The sequence below is a fragment of the Helicoverpa armigera genome, chromosome 11 (assembly GCF_030705265.1).
Source record: "Helicoverpa armigera isolate CAAS_96S chromosome 11, ASM3070526v1, whole genome shotgun sequence".
Lineage (NCBI taxonomy): Eukaryota > Metazoa > Arthropoda > Insecta > Lepidoptera > Noctuidae > Helicoverpa > Helicoverpa armigera.
In genome coordinates, this window is record NC_087130.1 from 5,718,364 (window position 1) to 5,735,974 (window position 17,611).

Below are 17,611 nucleotides of genomic sequence, written 5' to 3' on the forward strand. Positions count from 1 at the left end.
CACGAATGACACGTTTGGGGGATATCAAATACCTATTGTCGATGTCGACATGTATGTATGACCACTATTAGAAGTAACAGTAAGCATTTCTATTAAACAATACGTATCTTCTGTATAGCTGTGGTATCTTGTTATAGTGTCGTTTTCTCCATGCTACAGATTTTGCATGCCAAGGTTTGTTGGAAGGACAATTCCAATTAGTGCGTAAAGTTTCATGCACTGATAACCATCTTCTAGACCTGTCCAACGTCTTCAAATATGAAACGCACAAACAAATATGTAAGACCAAATGTCATAAGTATCTACGGAGGCTTCCAGAACACGTTTAAGCCGAAAATAATTGCATCGTTTTGAATGGATTTTTCCGAATCGAAATTGTCATTGAATCGAATCAAATACCCTTACGAAAGAACGAGTTTGTAACACATAGTCGCGGATTTCCGGAGTAATCGCACGCTTCTCGGTATCGATTTCCTTTTACTTTTATATTTTTGTTGTAACATCGCGTAACTGACTGATATAGGCGTGAAAAAATGCAATCATTACATTGTTAGACGTGAATAAAATGCCGCTGATCTGGTTGGTGTATAATGTTTGATAAGACAGAATAGATAATAGATATTGGTTGTGTTTTATGCAACAATTTGCATTTGACGAAGACGAGAATGTTTTGAATATTTTTTTTTAATAATGTTAATAAGTTTTTAAATAGATAAGTGAGAAAATATTAAAAACACGGATCAAGCTATTTCATATGTTTGTTATATCAATGATAACAATTTACTTTGAAGATCCTTGATCATACGGTCGTCTATTGATCGAAGATGAGCGCTCACTAATCTCTAATTAGATTTGAATCCATAATGGCCGTTCACTCTCGCTAATGTTATACACACATCACACACTTCAACATGTATGTACGTATAGCTTCAAAGTTAACAAGACATCAATCAAGTGCCCGCCTATTATTCAATCATGGACATTAAAGTGTGCCCAATAATAGGCGGTGAGCACGAACAGTTTCTTTGTGAATACACACGTCACTATAGATTCAAACGCATGAAGATTATGCCAAGACTCCAAAGCGAAGACTAGAAGGTATATCTAATTTCGTTCTTCACACATCTCATCTTCGTTTAGCTTCAAAACATGTACTTTCTTCTCCGCTTCGAATATCTGCAAATCTTCGCTTTAGTCGAGTTCGGGCCTTTCTACTGTCCTTCATTTGTTTCTAGAAAGACAACTCAACGCTAGTAGTAGTGAAATAGGCAGAAATATTAGAGGTAATATAGAAATTCGATAGCATTTTATCAAGACTTCTACGTTTGTAAGCGGCTTAGACTATTTGTCCCGTCTTTCAGGTTCCGTCAATCTAAAATAAGGATCTTTGTACAGGAATATTCCGGCTTTTATCTCGAAAACTTTGTACCAGGAAAACGAGACATGCTTTACTAATTAAGTTTAAATTACCTGCTCATCATAAATAGCTGTCGATTGAACGATTGAACAACTCATTACTTTCCTACGTAAAAGGAAAGCGTACGAAGCATTTCCGCCACGTGTACCTATGTATTAGCTGTATTCGCTTTTTTGTGGACTCAAGTATTGATTGCAGACTTCCCCTAATACAAATTGCTTACCTGTTAAATTATTATTGACAAATTGCCTTGCCTCCCCACTGAATGTACCTTTGAGCTAAGCACAGGTGTTTAAATGAATTCCGCTAAGTAATTTTCGTGTTGCTGCGAAAATTATAAGGCAGGATTGGCTTAGGAATTTTAAAGCACATAAAATTAAATAAGTATGTTTTATCAAAAGGACTTATTTAATAAAACTAGCTTATGAAATACCTAGCTCTAAAGCATCTACTGAAAATTCTTCAGAGACGCTTATTCCTGAGATATGCTAATCTGAAGTGGTTTGCAAAAATGGGATGTGAAGGTAAAATATTTTTGATGATTCACAGGTCAAGCTTAGCTCTCGGGTTTTTCTGAGAGGGATTTCTTAGTAATCAGGCCTGCTATATACTGGCAATTTTGAGTCCCTCTGAATACCTGCAGAGTGCCTACAGGTACAGTCATCCGGGAACTATTGGCGGCAAGAAAATTTATTGCTTAAGAATTTCACGATGACACTGCTGAGATGCGGTTAGGAAGATATTGATTTAATGTATAGAAATTCATTAGTATCAAATGTACCTATACCCAACAAACTGGCTAAGTTGATATTATATTTGCAGTTACTACTATACAAATCTTTTTTACTTATCTACTAAAACAGGGTGTGAGAATTAGTCACGAAGAATCGGAGGAGGGGTTCCAATTAGTCCATCACGCAACACATCAATCGAATGAAGCCACAAAAGTTGATAATTTGCGGAAACATAGAGTAATAGAAGCCCTACATAACAGACCCGCTTTCAAAGGGCGACATAGGCGCGTTCTTAAAAAAATCCTCATTTATTTTTATTATTTTAGGTATATAAAATATAGGATTAATGAAGAACTAGATCTAACGATAAATCACCTTTGCCCTACTTTCAGAAAATAATGATTAGAAAAAATATATGCACGACCTTATCCTCGCAAAGCAATATTCCCGTTTTACCGATTAAAAATATCTTCACCGCCTATTATTCCCAGTAATAAACGTTAACCCAGAAACATTAAAACCGCGATTATGAAAACAATAATGCTAGAATATCGTATAATAAAAACTAATTTCGTATAATTGGAGCTATAAAGGCAGCGTATGAATATAATGACGTAGTGGAGTGACATGATATTATAGGACGTTATCACGTATAAAAGATAATGTAGGAATCATCAAGTGCAACTTTCTTATTACATACCTATTAACTTTGTTCTTAACTTCTTCCATAAGAGGGATAACCTAAGAGGTACTCATAATATTATCCTAATGGGTATGATGATAAACGGTACATTTTTGTCAAACCGCAGCAATTTAAGTTTACAAAATAGTGCCATCAAAAATAAAAACATTTAAAAGCTGAAATACTAATAAATTCGGTTTTATCGGAATCCGGATTGAAATCTCTCAAATGTTTTCACAATCAAATGAAAGCAAATTGCATTGCTTACGTGCCAAATTACATTTTGGCTTTAACAGTTTTGAGATGGGTTTTCTCAAAGTAGTAGACAAGAGTTATCACGGTCATGGGACATTTGGCGGCAAGAGGAGCCTTGAAAAATCTGGCATAAAAACTTGGATGTCTTCCAGCTAAATAGGTTATGGATTGGGCAAGGTTATAGTGGAAGGTTATATGGCAAGAACTTTGCCCGCAGCTTCTTTAAAGGTTAAACGTATACTTACACAAATTCAAGAGTTGAAAGAAACCTAAAAGGAAAAAATCGAAAGTCAAGTCTTTTAACAAGCATCAACTTACGAACATATACCAGACCCATAAAGTCAAGGTACGAAGAATCCAGCTTTATAAATAGAAAAACCTGTATCCCAATGGCAAAAGTCTCATTATGTACAATGACAGAAATTAATATACGGAGGTTCTAATAACTTGAGCTGCTAGGGTTTGTAGGGTTTAATTATGGGTTAGTGGCAAGACCACCCAAGCTCTTGTAAGACGGCCGTTACCTCCTGATGCTCAATTAAGAATATTATACCCATTAGAAAAGTGTACGGGCGGCGCGGGAGGCGTCGCGTTTGTAAAATTTCATAGTAATGACTTGTAATGAAGGGTTTATGGACTATTATAGTGTAAAGTAAACATTATTAGGGCGATGTTTATGTTATGTGGAGTAAGTTACGTTTTGGTGCAGTGAACTATTATAAACGACTTAATATAAATTGAAATATGATTTTAAGGTCGTAAAATATACTATACACCGTTTTTTTTGCAATATATGAAGAAGAAGCAAGATCAAAAATACATGAAGAAGAATTAGAGAAACGATAAATATTTAATAGCTGATCATCATCTATGTAGCTAGTAGGTACAGTCAACTTCAGGTCAATGGTAACAGTTTTATAGGAAAATCGTACTTATTACTATTGATTTAAGGTGCATGACAGTTACCACTGATGTGCGGTCTACTGTACAACCAAAAGCAACATTATCCCGGAAAACATTTCAGTACCGCAAAAGATCTGAAATAGCAATGAATCAGGAGACCATAAATATTGTAACGCATAAAAAGGCACTACATCAAACTTTTTGATGACTCAATGAAAACAGAGAAATGGCGAAAAAACTACTTCATATCTTTGAAGTTCTTTCCATTTCTTTATGTAATGTTTGTCAATAAGTTCTGGGATACTTCGGAAATAGTTTGAGAGTCGAACAACTAAGTGGGGGGTGATCTTTCCCTATTGCTGTGCACATAAACGTAATGGAGGGATAGCCGTCGTCCCCTTCAGGGTATTAGCTTAAAACGAAAATTATACACGTGGCAAAATATGCTCTTCATTGTTAATGAAGTGGGGAGAGTTTTGTTAGGTCACTTCCTGGATCCTGATGCATGGGATATTTAGGGGCGTGCATAATAAAGGAGTTTATGGAATGCCCTTTTAACTTTCATTAAATATGGAGACCAGCTAGCATTTATTTTCTATACTTAAGGCAAAATCATTATGATGAAAACTTCCTTCTCTTTGAATTACTGAGTTCCTGATCACAAAGCACGTATTGTATGTAGAAATTTCATTTCCTCTAAGCTTAATTGTATATGACCCAAATTAATTAATTCTTCGAAGCAATTAATCTATCCGATTGTCTCGACTGTTCTCGTTAACAACTATTTCAGGAACAAATAAATCCTGTCTACAGACTGCCGTGTACCGTAGTCTAAAAATAGCAACTAACAAGAAATAATCGTTTCTGTCGTAAGTACCTCAAGTTTTAATTAAATATAGTGTTACAAAAATAGCATCGGTTACCGTAGAAAATATGTCAGAAATGTGGGTAGATCACTCCAAAAGTGTCCCGTTTAAACATATCGTAATCCCTAAAGACCATAATACATCACTGTCAAGGCGGCTCGTCACTCTTTTCCCATGGAACAAAATGAATAGGCCCCTTAAGCTATGCCTATTTTAGGCTTGAATCGCCTCACGATTGAACGACATCTCGATTGTGTGGTAGATTGTGATAAATATTATATAAATTACGGATATAAGTCATGTCCTGTATGCGTTTGTTAGGAAACCGCTGGACTAGATGGATTTATCTGGATTGACTGATGTTTATTTGTTACGCCCTTAACGATCCTTCTGGGATCGTATTTACTAAGTTCATTAAAGTGTTTGTGGATAAACATTTTTAAGGATTACTATGTTTATGTACCAGGAAGGTTCGGCTTTCGATCCTGAATCGAATGGATAATGGACAGTGAAGATAAATGATCTCATCCATCATCTCAAATAGCTACCTACTTATAAGTTTGTTCATCGCAACAAACCCTAAGAATTTGAAATATTGTTCAATTTTATATGCTTCCATATCTTCGTATTAAAATGAAACGCGAAATCGCAGCATCCATCCAATTTAAATTACATTTCTAAGCTCTAAATCCGACTGAAACTTATAAAGGTCTAGAATTAAACGTAGTTAAAACTATCTCAAGCTAACAGCATCGCACGCCACCCGTCATCCCGCCGCCGCGTCGACGCCCGAAGGGTTAATCTGATGCAAATATAATTTGAAGTGAACGATGAAACATCAAGAAAATAACTACACGGAAAAATATTTCAATAAATAATTGAAATGTTTCAAATTCCTCAACTGGGATTCCTTATCTTCCAAGTCGACAACAATGCAGAGGAATATTTTGATGCTCTATTTTAATGATTTTATATAAATCGGGATTTTCCGTTTATTTAAACAGATTAAAACAGCTACACATTTTTGTCACTATAAGATCATCATATGATATCGAAGTGAATACTACCCACCCAAAACAAAAATGTGAAAGGCTGCCAAGTTCGATAATATGGAAAATCCTTCGCCTATAAAAGAAGTGAGATCTGAATAAGTACCAAGTTCCATACACATACCTCAGTTAAAAACAGTTACTTTTTAATGATGTTACTTGGCAAGTTTTCACACACCTTGTTATAAACCTACTAAACGCAATGAATCAAGTATTTAATTTTCTATTAAAACTTGCCAAGTAACATTATTAAAAAGTAACTGTTTTTAACTGAGGTATGTATAAATTTACACTAAGTATTTTACACCTTCATTATTTTGAAACCGACTCACACTTGGCCATTTTCAGATTTTTCCCTTTACCTTGACATAAAGACCTACCTCCATGCCAAATTTCAAGTCAATACGACCATTGGAAGTGGTCTAGGTTTTTGATGAGTGAGTGAGTCAGTCAGTGAGTGTATAGTAAAAATAGCGATTTTCTGACGTCAATATCTCAAGACCTACTATAGGTATATTAATGAAATTTTGTATTTTAGATAAGTGAGGGGGTCTCAACAGATACTAGAAATTTGATATGCGTAAATAAAATAGATTTTGAGTTATAGGGGGGTCGAATTTGGCCCGAAATGGTTCGTGTAATATAACCCACGGCCGGTGTGTCTCTTTTTTGCTCGAACTTGGCGGACACACTGCCGTGTGTCTAGATTCGCCATATTGCAAGACCTTTCCGTCCGTAAATGTTTCAATTACGTCATACTACACTTAATTTATTCCTATAATTTTGTGCTTGCATGAGTTATTTTGTTTCCTTTCTTGAAATCCATTAGCGTTTCTAAATTCATGGTAACAAAAACACCAAAGCTAACAATATTGAGGTGGTATGCGGCCGTTCCTTCGTCGACTACAGTCCCGTTAACGGAGGTCGAGGACGTATGTTAAGGAGACAATACGAACACACAGAGGAGTTTCACTTTATTGTTTAAATATGGCTACATTAGAAACCGGATATTGAAACTTTCTTGCATTGATTTTTTGGTCAATCCATGCTATTCCTACTGAAAATATGATGATCTATGTAAATGAAAATCTCAAGTGGGACATTTAAGAAGAATTCCCAATACTTAATTTTCAAATGCTGAAAATTCATTTTTGTATGTAATAACTCCTACTGTTGCAATTTATTTATTTGTTTTTCAACTATTAACAAAAACTAATTTTGAACTAGCAATATACGTCAAAATGTCTATTTAATTCAAAGTTACTTCGTTATTGTTGTGTGTGTATTGTTCAAGTTTACATTTCTAAGATAAACGTATTTATCGAGATAAGACGATAAATATTTAATGTAAAATTTACCTGTCAGAAATTAAAGATAACGAGGAGAATACTCAAAATGAAAATATAAATTGTTCGTTAAAATTTATTTGGACTTAATGGACGAGCCATTCAAACAGCGGCCGTGACACGTTTAGATATTCAAATATTTTGGAATTTAAATAAAGGAGGAATGAGAGAAGGGTATAAATACATTATTTTTCTTTTAGGAATTTGACAGGGTCATGGAGTTTTTTTGTAACCACAATGCCATTTAAACCGCTCAATGTTATCTTTGAAATTGACTTCAGGTAATGTCTGGGTCCGTCCGAGTATTCAGAAACCTAGATATTATACAATGAACGAGCAGCCACATAAACCGCTGAGATATGTAAGTGCATCCAAAACAAAGAAACTTTTCAGCATATTATTAGTATAGCACTTATTGGTATAGAAACTATATGTAAAAGAAAACCCAATTGCAACCACGAACGGTGGATGACGTCAGTAGGTAGCTAGAGATAACATCACATTAGTTACGTGACTTACAAGACTAATGTACCAACATAAATTAGCATGTTCACTGACCTTTCTTAAGAAGATTAGCTGCATAGACTAGGACTTGATTAATTGGACTAGCTGCAGTAAGTTCATGTAGCATCCACATCACTGTATGAAAGGAACCTTATAATATAAACTTGGAGATTTTCTGCAAGATCTCATTAAAACAGAGCAAATCTGCCCTGAGGATCTGTATTATAAAGGTATCTTCATATGTTGTTGCACTTTAGCCTGGAGCTAATTTTTGTCTAGTATTTGCTCGTCATCTGATATTTTCTTATTATTAAGTTTCTTCTCATTGATACAATTATGTACATCTTTGGGTTTTCATTCAATACGAAAAACATTGAGTTTTCTAGCAATCTCTTGCATTTGCCAAGCCTCTTCCCAGTTGGCTTCCAGTGTCACCGGATTAATCTGAGTACCAGTGTATCCTGAATCATCGCAAGCACGGGCATTTCTGAAACAAAATATAATTCTTTAAACAAACTTGTTCTTTGAGCACACTTTAAAATTACTTGTAAACTAAATATCATGCCGAAATTGTCAATTTGCTCTCAGGTACCAATGGCAAAGGGCTTTGACACAACTTGTATGTGTATGTGAATGACCGCCCCGCATGTCTGGCGCCCGCCGACTCCAATTCACGAATCTCAAATTCAAATTCGATACCAGCTTGTTACTTGAGTATCATTTTATATACTAGCTGTTTCTCGCAGTTTTGCCCGTATCCCGGGGGAACTTCGTCTTGTGATTGGATAAAATTTCACCTATGTCACCAAGGGGCTTGGGATTTTGATTGATTTTGATTTTGATTTTGGGAAAGTGTAGCTTGCCAATGCAATGCAATAGCAATTTTGTAATTCAATTAAACTTCTTAGAGCAATTAAATAATATTATATAGGTACCTACTTAATGAAGGAAATTGCTACACAGCAATGTAATAACATGAGTCAAGAAATTCACCTTTAATCTTTGAGGAATATTTCCAGCTGTATTAGCTATAGAACTTGGTGGAAAATTACAAACATCTATTATTTTCGGTTGAAAATGCAAATGGTCCAATAAAACCTTCGTCATTATTCTGGTCATCACTGTCCAGCCCTTTGTTTTCTAATAATGGACTTAATGTGTTTAATGGCCCTCGTAGTATTCAAAACAGAGCATCATAAAATGGATTGTGAACTTGGCAAATTCAATTTTTTACGATTAGTCAACAGAGCTAAAGACATTTTCGAATAAACAGATTTAAAATTGAGTGCATAAAAAACGCGTGATCATAGCTACATATGAAGTATTGGATCATTACGTTGCTAAGTTAGGAAGTCTAGACTCGCATGCAGTTCAACATAAACATAACGCCCGCATGGTACTGACATGCAGTGGTTTCAAAATAAAAACATCCATTGAATTACCTTGCCTCGCTGTTGCGCTGAGCAGGGCATCCGAACGCAGTGAGCGCTGTGCGGCGAACGCACCCGAACGCGATCTTTATTCAACACGAGCGCGCCGTCAGTCCGGAGGTGACCGCGGGCGGGGCGGCACGTGCTGTGCACGCCTCGCGACATTACATTGTGTTTATGTACGCCATTGTTTTAATTCAATCCGTCTACAATCAATACGACATCGGAGTGAAAACACGGCCTATTTGCTGCATTCACTAGAATCTAGTGCGATAACAGTGACAGTAAAATTTTGTCTGTAAGAAGATTAGATGCAAGACACTATTGACAAGTGAAACTCTATCGTACAATTTTGTCAGAAGGAGGTTTTTGTTTGTGACATTGTTATTTGACTTAAAAGGTGTTAGTGATCTGTTGTATAGGAAAGCATGCAAATCAATAAGCCAGTGGATGCCCAGCTCTGAATACCCGAGAGCTCTTACGGTGCGGTGTATTATACGGTTGCATATTGATTGGTTCTGTACCGGGATCACTGGAACTTGTCATTCAATTAACGGTGGGTAACGTTATATCCGATGTTATTATTACAGAACTATCAATTACTTTACAGATACTCTAACAATATGTGTTATGAAGGTGAGAAGATATTGCCAAACATTTCTGAACAAATCTGGATTGTTTGGTCATTATCTTTGGCATTTACTAATGATTTGTTTACCAAACAAAAGAACATCGCAACAAATACACTTTCAGAAAGCAATAATCATGAATAGCTTACAGTGCATGTAGTTATCATGCAATCAATACCAAATCATACCTAGGTATATCCAAGTGATAAATCCAGAAAGCTAGTGCTTAAACGACAATCCTTACTAATATTATAAATGTGAAAGTAACTCTGTCTGTCTGTCTGTCTGTCTGTCTGTCTGTCTGTCCGTCTGTCTGTCTGTCTGTCTTTTCTTCACGCCTAAACTACTGAACCGATTTGTGTGAAATTTGGTACAGATATAGTTTGGAACTTGAGAAAGGACATAGGATAGTTTTTATTACAAGAAATATAAAAATTAAAAATAAAATTTATTCCGGACATATAGCGCCATCTATTGGTCAATCCAAAAATCTGCTGGAAGTCACAATTCCACGCGAACGAAGTTGCGGGCGGAAGCTAGTAATAAATAAACGAAAACACATGAACTTAGCATTATCCCAAAGGTTATGTTTATAATAATGTCCAAATGTTTCCAAGAACCGATGAATGCAAACCAAACAAAAATACCTTTTGTTTATGACCAGGGTTTAGCTGCTGACACAAGTCATGTTCTCTAAATATATTGCCTCATGCCTGTTTGAGAGGATTCTTAGAAGGAATTATAAGAAAAAATAAGATGAGTTGTTTGTGCACGCTGAGAGCAACTTGAATCTAACCAATTTCAAGCAATTTAGAATCTAATTGGGTCATGAACTAATGAACGCAATGAGGAATAATGGAAAGCAATTAGCCGCTACGGATCAGGATAATCCTTTGCATAGCTATCAACACGAAGACTTATTGCTCGTTCTAAACATACATACATAGTCCTACATATTTGGAAGTAGGTTGGTTGGTTACCTACGAGGTGATGAATGAATTTCGACACCTACACTATATTGGCGCCTGCATCAAATCCAAATGTTTAATCTCTATTGTTCATTGTATTAGGTTCTCGCTCCACTTTAATGTTCATATTGTACGTAAATGAATGGCCTATTGATTTGGAGATGTTATTGAGAAACCTTGCGTGATCTGTTTCTCTGTTTTGTTTTTAATCCCTTTGATTAAAGCCAAGACTACCTGTTCGGTCTCCCGCCTTAGGGTCAGTTACATCTCTAACAATAGGAGTGGAAACGAGAAGCCGCATAAAGCGCAGGTAGCGCAATATTGCACGCCTTTGCAGGTACTTTATGGCCACATTTATTTTTAGGACCGTATCAAATACAGTTCTAATGGCCATTTAGTTCCAATAATTTATTTAGTTTTTACCCGAAACATCTGTTGAGAAAACACTGATGATTAACTTTTTCATTACGGTACATATCTGCTTAAATAATGAAGACAAATAAACTTTGCAAGTATTATTATTAAAGTAATCATCGAGTGTATGCGAAATACACCTGGGAGCATTTGCGGCACACACCTGATGGCAAGGCGAAGGGAAGACAACCAGTTTCGCCACCTGGCCAACGCGCACACATTACCAAATCGCAGTCCGCCGCTTCGGAGCTGGCCGTTTCATCATTGTACGACCGACCACTTATTTCTTATGCGTTTAATTTCAAAGGAACACGTTTTTCGAAGGACGCAGATGTTCCTGAAAACAATATTACTTGCCATCTGCTTGTGTGAAACGAAAGCGTATTTCGTTTAGCAATCGACACCGCAGAGCAGATATTATCTGCTCGCTTTTCTTGTCAGCAAATTATGTTCTTCGCACTAACAATTGCTTACCAACTCTCCAATGATGCGCTATTGTCTTTTTATTACTCAATTCTCGACATGCACTTTCTATGACTAAACAAAAAATACAAACGTAGTGTGCAGTGATCTAATTCTCTTAATACGAAAGTTTGTATGATTCATCAATTCTTTTAGTTGATACGACCTAGTAGTGGTGTGATTATAAACTTTTGTTAACGTAAACACACCACCGCACTTTGAATACACGATAACAATCATGTTTTGTTTTTTTTTTTTTTATACATTTGTATCCAAATCCACACATTGGTGTGTGGTCTTCTTCCTGATTCACCCCATTGGAATTTCAAAGGGATGAGTTGTGGTCAAAAATTTTAAAGAGTCGTGTCGTGACTCACTTACGTCCTTCATTCGTGACAAATTTTATCTTCGTCGAACAACTTTGAAGTAACTCCAAAAATAATATTTTTACGATAGAGCCAAGTTGTAAGGAATTTGCATCGTTTATGCTCATTAATTCCGTTGGTAAGTGTGAGGCTTACATTATCCGTAGCCTTAATCTAAAATAACCCAGATTTATTCAAATGTAATTTCTAGCAGTGACCTAAATACAAATTCATTAAAGATCATGAAAAGGGTGGCTCAGTCTGAACAGGGAGAATTCGAAATAATTAACTTTAGTTTAGAAATTAATTTCGTAAGCTATGAAAAGTAATTACCTCTGGCAAATATTATTGTGTACGGCGATAACGAAGAGCTATTAGATGATAAAGCAGATTGTTTCCCGTTTGCTTAGAAATCGTTCATCATTGTAGAAAGTGAAATTGACATTTGAATACAACTGCCTCACGTACCTACCTGAGATTTTGTCAAAATTTATTGCATCTAGTTGGAAATGTGTAATTAACGTAACGCTTAATATATTAGTTATACACGATTCTATTATAACGACCGCGATAATTGAGTAACGGCAATTCATAATAAATCACCGTTAGTATAAACAGTTCATTTGCAATGATTCTTAAACTAGCACGTTTAATGTTGAAATTCTTGACAGATGTCTGGTTAAACTAACGGGTGCCCTCGTCACATACCCAGCTACCCATGCATTCATCTTTTAGGCAACTTCAATTAATTTTTGTCATTAGTTGTTACTGGTAATGAAGACAAATTATACTTTCAACGACAACAGATACTAGTCAACTTTTAGTCTGTGACATCTACATACCCAGTTAATTCTTGTTCCCCATTGTTTTCTATTTTTTCTCTCTTCTGGCATTTTTTCTACTGGAAGATTCATATTTGGTTCATCCATCTTCCTTTTGTTTTAGTTTCCATGGATACCTATAATACAGCTAATACTAATAATTACTCTACGTATAGTTAGTATAGCTCCCTTCCCTTTTATTAATTTATCAGTAACTTGAGTCACATCTTATTCGTTGGCTTGAGTTATGACGGCTTTTACACGAATATGTCAAGCCAACGTGGCACACGGGAACACCATACATTTATTATACAGGGTCGAGGCAATCACATCTTCCTTACTCCCCTAAGTTAGGTAAAATCAGTTTTGCAAACCTTACTTGCTTAAACTTATTCAATCTCGAATACTTGCCTTAGGATTCCAAGCCTTTTAAATGAGTTGTAGGCTCTTCGCCAGTATCGTACCAGTATTTATTAATACGTTATCCGGATGCATAGACGCAATTGGGCTGTTTTCCCACGCAACAATAGTGTCGACCCACGCTCGTACCGCTTGCATTAGAACATCAATGCTAAATGACACATTATCTGCAGCGTCGAATTCGCTGACAATGAACTGTGGTACACACAGAATCTGTAAATGTGTGAGCCGCTTGTTTGGCATTGAGGTGGACAATGACCGGGTAAACAGAATCGGTCATTTAAAAGGTAATCTAGTAAACATACTCAAAAGAGATTAGATTCCTTTAGTCAACAAAATGGTATTATTTCCTGTGGCAAATAGTTCCGAATCAGAATTTGCCGCTTTATTAGAACAGTAATCAATAACATAAAGAAGAAACGCAGAAAAAGTATACACAAACACAAATTAAATTACAGCCTAAATTGATATTTATTGTACGGCGTTAATTTAATTTGACACAGATAGGAAAATGTAACTCATTCACAAGTAGATAACGCAATAGAGGAACCATATTGATTCAATTGGTCACGTAACACAATGGTGGGGCATTGAGCAATTGAATGGCCCCGTGTGATGCTAGCTCACCAACACCGAAACCAGTTACCGGAACAGCGTTAAAAAGAACAAACACTAGGTTGAAAAATACCTGAATATTTATTTGTTACTAGCGAACTCCACGACACTCGATAAAACTTTTATTCGGCTTGTAAATAAAACAAACAAGAATCAGTTTGATGTAATAATAAGAGTAACAAGATCAGTTGTTTAGTTTACAAGTCCGTGCGAACTAGGACGGTGGCGTAAAAGGGTCCTTTCAGAGGTCCTTGACGTTTGCCTTACAAATATTTGACTGACATGCTGCTACGTCGGGGATCGAGAGTCAGGACCCTAAAAAGATATAAATAGTGTCGGTATTACAAAAGCGTGTGACACGCTTTCATATACGGATGAATAAAATTTTGTTGATTCATGCTAAGCCTTTGACAATGTTTACATTACCTACATTGACCTCACGTGTATGCTGACTTCATAATTTAGATGCATGACCTCGATAATTAAACCACGAACAAGGAACTAATATGTAAAAAAAAATGTTCTATCGGTGGTTCTCATATTGTAATTAATCTTAGCGTGATTCATAATCTGCAGGTCGAACAGGTTTCAAACTGGACATTAAAACCAAGAATGCCTTGAATCGACCGCCTGGGCCGATGCACTTATCAATCAACAATCGAATATGCAAATCTATTGTTAGTTTTTAACAAAACGTACCTGCCGTTTCATGGCCATGAGGGTTCATAAAGATAGACGTTGTTGAATGTTAAGTGCCTCAATCATTACAATTGAGTTTTATTTCTGTGAGGGCCCTTCTAGCAACAATGATGTTCTCAGTATACTAATCCAATAATGTACATAAAAAGTCTGCTACAAAATCTTGAAGCTTAATAACCCTTATGTAATCTATTGTCTTTCCTGAAGCTTGGATGTTTATCTGATAAAGCTATGTGTCATCTTGTTATGCAAAATTACTTTCTCCTGATTTAATTTATGAGATTGCAATTTTTGACTCGTAACTTAATTTAAGGAAAAAAGTAAGTGGCGGCGAATATGGGAATAACCATCATATGTGAAGTGATCGTTTAAAAATTTGGTCATTAGTAGGCGGCTGTTTAAATTCAGCTTTGATATTGACCGAAGCGAGTTCATTCGCCTCGTTACGTAAACTTTGACTGTCTTCATTTCAATTGCATTCACATTAAGTGTGTTTTCATAAAATTCTTTATCGTGATTACATTTTGTCTTTCGATATAGCACTTGATTTACTTTTATCCACATTCTTTGATTAGATACAACAATATCATAGTTACAATCTGTCGTTCCAACAAACAGTTCATCGTGGAAAGTATTGACGTAACTAGAAATCGTTTTATTACGACGTAAGAATGAATCGGCTCTCTTTCGTTCACCTTTGTTCAGCCAGTGTTTGCACAGTCACCTCCTATTCATAGCAGTCGTGTCTGGTTAGTTTCACTGAATGGGACCAGCATAATCCTAGATAATGTTTACGTGAATCAACTTTAACGCTAAATCAAACAAATTATGCAATCTTGCTTTCTTAACCTTATTTATTGAATTATCGTTATCTGATTTCGATGTAGTGAGCCCAATTAGGATCGAACTGAAGAGTCTCAATAGACTTAAGTATTCTACATATCGCGATCCATTTCAAAATGTTCCACAACTAATGGTTCAATTGATAGAAGGGCCTCTTACTTTCTTCAATGAATTGATGAGTTTATTAAGATGGAGTATGCAGACTTCATTTTATAAATTGATGCTTGATTGTGCCTGTTGTCCATATTTAGTCGGAGCCTCATTGTTATAAAAACAAATCTCTTAGTCACGTACTAGAAACAGTAGACATTTTATTATAAAAACTAAAAACAGTGTGGGTTTCGGTGGTTCACCTGCGTAGGCGAATTATTGAATTCGATTTAAGAACTTGAACTCTTAATTACAATAAACTTTGATATGCAACGTTCATCGGACATAAATATTGATGGAAATAAAAGGTTATTAACACCAAACAAATAAAATAAAGAATGTTTAAAATAGATTACACTCACAGTGAACATCATAAAACTGATATGATCAGACAACTGTTCGGTCTCTCGTAGATTTTACTGACCATCAAAATTCTCGAGACAGGGTTAACGTTCAAACCTAGACTTGCGTGGGTGAGCTTAACAGGGTTAAAGATAAGGGTGAGTGCTGTTGCTATAAAAAGGTTAATCAAATATAGGTTATATAGATCCGTTTACACCGATCGTCCCGAATGGTCAAGGTGTAAGGTTCGCTAGCAATCGTAAAAGTAAATTAACATTCAGACAGTATCTTATGCCGGCAGTCACGTTCACTTCTATGTGGACAACGAGACTTGACTTTAATCAGGCTAACTCATTCATAAGAGCCTAATAAAATAAATGGCGACCGACCTTATTCGTAACAAGCAGAATGAATACGAATCCACACGCAATGTGTTCGTTAGTTTCGTGTTAAGCCCTCGAATCCAAGTTCTTAATAACAGGATGCTGCAAGAAGTGCCTACAGCAATCTCGAGTGTCCTTGTCTTGTTCTTGCTTTCGTTCCTAACTCTCGAAGTACCATAATGTTTTCTAATTGAATTTGTCCCTTGCCCGTCTCAAGTTGGACGAGGTTCGTCCAAAATAATTGCTCCAGCCATTAACATTCCGGCCTGTACCGCTAACGTAGCTTTCTCGAGTGGGTGGGATACAACATTACATTAGGAGACACGAATTTCGTATGTTTGAGGATATAAAGAAAATGCGGTTGTGCCAGATTTTCAAGTACGTTCGTAAAAGTTTCATACAAATAACGTACCTAAATAAACAACAATCAGAGATACTGCATGACCTCTCGCGAACCGCGTCCTGGAGCACATAATGGCATTGTTACAGAAACGCCGACAATGGTTTCCATGAGGGAAACTGATGCTTCATTCTCCATTCATGTGTCAACGGCTCGCACCCGAACAAGGGGTTATTGATCTGAAAATATAAAAGGTTCTCTCTGGCCATTGTCTTAAACGACGACGTTTCTAGGATGAAACAGGGTAAACGTGCCCAAGTGGCCGTTTCGTTGCTGTATAGAGTTAATAGCTGCACTCGGCCGTTCCTCTCAGATGTATTTTTGAACCGATATTGCTTTCGTTTCACAATCAACATTATATTTGCGGTTCGCTTTTGATATAGATGTATCTGTGTTAGCCAATGCCTGCTACAAGAGCATCTTTGATTTTAATTTATCGTTGGCAGCCGTATTTAGTTTGACCGATAAGTATTACAGTTTCGAGGTAGCCTGTATTACCTAAGCTAAATAACGAAATCGGTGTAGACCTGTGGAAAGAAGAAAAATAAACATCCTCAGCGTATAAATAAGTCGAAACAAAACAAGCTCTGTTAATATCCTCACATTACTTTTTTCTGGGCAACAGACCTGAAAAATCTTTTCATAAAATCTTTGTTTATTTGCGAAGCTATGTATTTCGGGGACTGTCCAAAAGCGAGTTATAAAAATATCTTGAAGAATGAAACTGTGACATTGAGCTTCTCTAAATCGGATGGCCGAGGGTAGTTATTTATAATTTCACGCCCACTTCACACCGCTATACAGCGTCATGAAGCAAGAATTTTCTATTTGGGAACTTTATGAGTGGCAAGTTATTCAAGAATTCCAGGATTTTGTCGCATCGCCAACTGCATAATACGTGTACTAAAAATATT

General features: G+C 36.2%; 1 protein-coding gene across 2 annotated transcripts in view; it reads left to right on the forward strand.

Annotated features, from left to right (window-relative positions):
• The first annotated feature begins 9,227 nt into the window (after nucleotides 1–9,227).
• The window catches only part of LOC110370076 (ADP-ribosylation factor-like protein 4C), a 42,582-nt gene continuing 34,198 nt past the window's right edge, over nucleotides 9,228–17,611 (forward strand). For both annotated transcript variants that reach the window (XM_021325794.3, XM_049850414.2), the window contains exon 1: nucleotides 9,228–9,742. The gene's annotated coding sequence lies outside the window, so the exon portion shown is untranslated. The remainder of the gene's footprint in view (nucleotides 9,743–17,611) is intronic.